General features: G+C 40.3%; 1 long non-coding RNA gene across 1 annotated transcript; it reads right to left on the bottom strand.

Annotated features, from left to right (window-relative positions):
- Positions 1-2,089: 2,089 nt before the first annotated feature.
- LOC109183056 lies at positions 2,090-3,739 on the bottom strand. Its single transcript, XR_002054479.1, has 3 exons — positions 3,404-3,739; positions 3,186-3,247; positions 2,090-2,362 (listed from the first exon to the last, which is right to left on the bottom strand). It is a non-coding gene; the product is annotated as an uncharacterized LOC109183056 (long non-coding RNA).
- Positions 3,740-5,890: the final 2,151 nt, after the last annotated feature.

Below are 5,890 nucleotides of genomic sequence, written 5' to 3'. Positions count from 1 at the left end.
TATTTTTGGCGGCCTAGAAGATAATGGCGAACCAACTGAACACTTATCGGTCGGCCTTGTAGAGCAAGGGTCAGGGAGCGGAAAAAAGCAGAAGACCGAGCCCATCGGGATAGACCACGGGGCAGAGGCCCTCGTGGTAACCGTCGATATAATGGGAGTAGATGTACAGCGGGTATTGATCGACACCGGAAGCAGTGTCAATGTGTTGTACCTCGAACTCTTTCAGAAGTTAAACCTTGACCCGATCGAGCTGATGCCCATCGCTACCCCCTTATCGGGATTCACCGGCGACACCATCCACCCGGAGGGCAAGATAACATTACCAGTTGAACTGGGCACCCCGCCCCGAGCTGCGAAGACGACGATGGAGTTCGTAGTTGTCAACTTGAGATGCGTGCATAACGCGATCTTAGGTAGACCGGCCATCTTGGCGGTGGGGGGAATCATTTCCATGCCTCACCTGTGCATGAAATTCCCGACCCCTGATAGAGTCGGTACTGTACGAGGGGATGTACACTCGGCCCGGAAGTGTTACATGAAGGCCGTCAATCAAAAAGAGGCCGGTAGTGCGAGAATCAATACTATTTCCAAGCGACCGGACGAGGAGAAGAAAGAGCAACCAGAGCCGTCGGAAGAAGTACCGCTTGACCCCGAGCGGCCTGACCAAACGGTAAAGATCGTGAAGAACTTGACCGTCGACCTACGGGCCTCCATATTGGCAATCCTTAGAGAATTTTCTGACATTTTCGCATGGGGCCAGAGGATATGCCGGAGTGGACCGGTCAACCATATGCCACCATCTAGCTGTCAACCCATCGGCCAAACCTGTAAAGCAGAATACGAGACATTTGTCCTCGGATCGGCGGGAATTCGTAAGAAAAGAGGTGAAGGCACTAGTGGAGGCAGGCCATATCCGACCGGTGACCTACCCCGACTGGGTAGCTAATGTAGTCCTTATCCCGAAGGCCAAAACGTGGCGCATGTGTGTGGATTACATGGATCTAAACTGAGCGTGCCCGTTAGACCCGTACCCGCTCCCGAGCATCCACCAGATGGTGGACAAGACGGCCGGTGCCGACCTGTTAAGTTTTATGGATACATTCAAGGGTTATCATCAGATCAGGATGGCGGAAGAAGACGAAAGTAAAACATCGTTCGTAACCCCGGATGGTGTTTATTGTTATCGGGTCATGCCCTTTGGTTTAAGGAATTCCGATGCAACGTACCAGAGAATGATTAACGCGCTGTTCGCGGGACTACTAGGCCGAACGATTGAGGCTTATGAGGATGATATGCTCGTAAAGAGCTCAGATCGGTCCAACCATGATCAAGACTTGCGGAAGTGTTTCGAAGTGATGAGGCACCATCGACTTCGCCTGAACCCGGCCAAATGCACCTTTGCAGTCTAGACGGGGAAGTTCCTAGGCTTCGTGATGACGAAGCGAGGCATCGAGCCAAACCCGGCCAAAGTGAAGGCTATATTAGACATGCAGGCGCCGACCACTGTCCGGGAAGTCCAGCAACTAACAGGTCGATTAGCAGCACTTAGTCGGTTCATGTCGAAGCTAGCGGAGAGAGTGTTACCGTTCTTCAAAACACTGAGGAAGGTGAACGGTTTCGTATGGGACGACGATTGTCGAGCGGCTCTTGACGACCTCAAGGCATACCTCATGTCACCTATCGTCCTATCGAAACCCGAGCCTGGAGAAGAACTGGAGGTGTACTTGGCCGTCTCGGACCGAGCAATCAGCGCTGTCTTGTGTCGGATAGACCAGGGTGGTATCCAGAGGCCAGTATATCATGTAAGCCACGCATTGCACGGGCCCGAGCTCCGCTACTCGCGCCTCGAAAAGGTTGTGTTTGCACTGTACACCGCCACAAAGAAATTAACTCCTTATTTCCAGGGACGCACGATCTGCGTCCTGACCGACCAACCGGTCGGGGCCGTCCTGAGGACCGCTTCCTCGTCCGGTCGCCTGATCAAGTGGGAGATTATGTTGACGCAGTTTGTAATAGAATATAAGCCCAGACCGGGGATCAAGGGCCAAGCTGTAACACCCCAATTTTCATAATCAAATTTTCCTTAATATTTAATCTTTCTTAACTGAAATATTCACTAATAACATATCGGAAGCATTAACTAACCAAAAGAAATGGGTGTTACCGCCACGCTCAGGTATCTCTCCTATACCCGAACGCTAAGGCTAATAATACAACTTAAATTCAATAATCCAAATTCAACTTAATACATAAATTGCAAATAACATTACAATCATTTACTCTCAAAATATAAAATCTCCAATGAGTCAATTTAATTCCTGCTCAACTTGAATTCATCTCAAATTCCTTTATCCATGTTCACCTGTAAAAATAATTTTGACACAAAAAGATAGAGAATAGACAAAAATTAGCATAAGCTAAGTAAGTTCCATTTCACCCCGTAAAATATAGGCTTGGATTTTATATTTCAAAAGCTCATAAATTTTATTCTTTTCCAAAATACATGTGGAGTTATATTTTTCCTTGTATAGAGAATTAATATTTATAAATGGAGAATTAACAAACCTCATCGAAATCCACATAGAATCTGGACTAAAACCTATGTGCACACCCCTAGAGGATTCCAAGCCACTGGGGAGTATATGATCCAAGTAGTCAGGTTTTCCTACCTACTACCACTCAAACAATTTAGAAACTGGATCATAACCTATGTGTTACACCCTCATGGGATTCCAAGCCCAATGAGTAGTAATTAGTCCCAGTGAACAGTACTCACATTTACTGAACACCTCACAATATATTGTTTCCTGAAAATTTCATTATTTCTCCAAAAATAACATTTTCTCCAAAATATATCATTTCCCCAAAAAAAATATAATTTCTCCAAAAATATAATTTTCTCCACATAATTTATCCAAAATCATTTTTACTCCACAAGGTAAAACAAATTTCACCATGTGTATATATACCAAAATATTCCAAGCCAACGATTTACACACACAGGGCTCGACACGTCGAAGCCCAATCTCGATAGCTCGAGAATCACTACTCACAAGTCACAACATTACAATGCACTTGTGATCACATGAACATTATAACTCACATCATAGATATCATACTCATATTCACACAACGTAAAATATTTACGAGAAAAAAGGTAATTTTTGGTGAACATAAAATCTTACCCTCGAAGTCCAAAATTCATATCAACACTTAAAATAGCATTCTAGCCACCATGAAAAGAAACCTGCGAATCAATCAAATTCTAATAATAAAATTATTCCTATAACTATTATTATCCTTATTGATACTCACAATACTGCCAAATCATCACCATATTATTATTAATCAAACCTTCATCAACATCCGCACTAACAGAATTAACAATAGTTCATCATCTTACCATCACCATCTTGACGGCATCTGCTTCATTTCCGTTTCACCATCTATCATCATCCTATCATCGGCATCATCATTTCCGTTTCACCATCTTAATCTATAACTCCGTCATCATCATAAATTCTTCATTATTTCACTATCAACTATGTATACATCACAATCAACAAGCTCGATCGCGGGAAATAATCGAGTTGTTGGACTGTTGAGGCTCTGCCGGAAGGAAAATGGATAGGAAAGTGAAGGATGGCGGCTGCCGTGATGAGGTGAGATAGAGGGAGATGGTGATTCTGGCTGTTTATGGGAAGAAAGTATGAACGGCTGAGGAATGGAGAGAAAGAGAGACGTGACAGAGATGGAGAGATACAAGGGATATACATATACTAGGTAATATATATTGCTAATATAAACTATAATAGTATAATATAATATATTTAGGAATACTAATATGGATACCATCTAAAACGTACATATATATTTATTTGGACCAGGACTATGTTGTCCAATGGTACCCGGGTTGGACTTCCATTTGGAAGGTTGTGAGTTCAAGCCTCAGTGGATACTACAATGTAATAGAGCTAGTAGCATTCAAAAAAAGAATCAGAATAGCTAGAGAATTAATAGCAATTATTGCTAATTGCTAATTATTAGGCTCAATATCATAATAATATTAATAATAATTAATAATAATAAGGGAAAATGGCACTTTTTCCCCCTAAGTTATATACTTATAGCATTTTTTCCCCCTCAATTATTTATGTAAGCACATTAGCCCCCTCAATTATTTTAAAAGTGGTGGGTTTTCCCCCTGATATATTAAATTGACATTTCTACCCTTAAAGTAAACATTTTATTTATTTTACTTCTCCAACAAATTATTGTGTATATGTAGCAATGACCACGGTTCGGTTCGAACTGAACCGGACACTATAGCAATCGAATTAAAAGTTTCCGGTTATGATTCAGATCTAGAATCCAATATTTAGATTTCAATTTATTAAATTTATGAACAAAAAAAAAACTGGATCATGAACCGTGAACCGGCGGTTCCGGATCCGGTTCGTGATTTTGAACCGTCTTTATTTTAAATATTTTATTTTTTATTTTAAAATAGTCTAAATTCAACAATAAATGTATTTTATTTTTCAGTTCGGAACATGAACCGGCCATTTCGATTTGCGATTTTAATAAACTCTAAATATCGCGTTTTGATTCTAAATTGTAATTGGAATATTTTGGTTTGGTTGCTATAATATCTGTTTGGTTTGAACCAAATTATAGTAATAATTTGTTGGAGAAGAAAAATAAATGAAATATTTATTTTAAGGGTAAATATGTCCATTTAACATTTTAGGGGGGAAAAGAGCCACTTAAATAATTTAGGGGGGAAAAGTGCTATAAGTATATAACTCAGGGGGAAAAAGTGCCATTTAACTTGGAATCCAAAGAAAAAAATAAAATTAGGTAGCAAAGGATAGTAGAATTAAATAAAATGAACTCTGTACGCACATACGGTCCTTATATAGTGCCAAGAAAATATGGGGTATCACACTACTTGTAACACCCCAATTTTCATAATCAAATTTTCCTTAATATTTAATCTTTCTTAACTGAAATATTCACTAATAACATATCGGAAGCATTAACTAACCAAAAGAAATGGGTGTTACCGCCACGCTCAGGTATCTCTCTTATACCCGAACGCTAAGGCTAATAATACAACTTAAATTCAATAATCCAAATTCAACTTAATACATAAATTGCAAATAACATTACAATCATTTACTCTCAAAATATAAAATCTCCAATGAGTCAATTTAATTCCTGCTCAACTTGAATTCATCTCAAATTCCTTTATCCATGTTCACCTGTAAAAATAATTTTGACACAAAAAGATAGAGAATAGACAAAAATTAGCATAAGCTAAGTAAGTTCCATTTCACCCCGTAAAATATAGGCTTGGATTTTATATTTCTAAAGCTCATAAATTTTATTCTTTTCCAAAATACATGTGGAGTTATACTTTTCCTTGTATAGAGAATTAATATTTATAAATGGAGAATTAACAAACCTCATCGAAATCCACATAGAATCTGGACTAAAACCTATGTGCACACCCCCAGAGGATTCCAAGCCACTGGGTAGTATATGATCTAAGTAGTCAGGTTTTCCTACCTACTACCACTCAAACAATTTAGAAACTGGATCATAACCTATGTGTTACACCCTCATGGGATTCCAAGCCCAATGAGTAGTAATTAGTCCCAGTGAACAGTACTCACATTTACTGAACACCTCACAATATATTGCTTCCTGAAAATTTCATTATTTGGCCGACTTCGACGTCGAGTGCACCGCCAGAGACCCTCAGACAGCGACCGACCTGGACGTCCCCGACGGTGCTTGGTGGGAGATAGCTACGGACGGAGCAAGTAGCAAAAAGGGATCAGGATGAGGGGTCGTGCTGACGAGCCTCGAAGGCTTCAAGGTGTAT

Source organism: Ipomoea nil, unplaced genomic scaffold (assembly GCF_001879475.1).
Source record: "Ipomoea nil cultivar Tokyo-kokei standard unplaced genomic scaffold, Asagao_1.1 scaffold1096, whole genome shotgun sequence".
Classification (NCBI taxonomy): Eukaryota; Viridiplantae; Streptophyta; class Magnoliopsida; order Solanales; family Convolvulaceae; genus Ipomoea; species Ipomoea nil.
The sequence above is the reverse complement of the archived record's forward strand: the minus strand, read 5'-3'. Positions and strand labels throughout refer to the sequence as shown.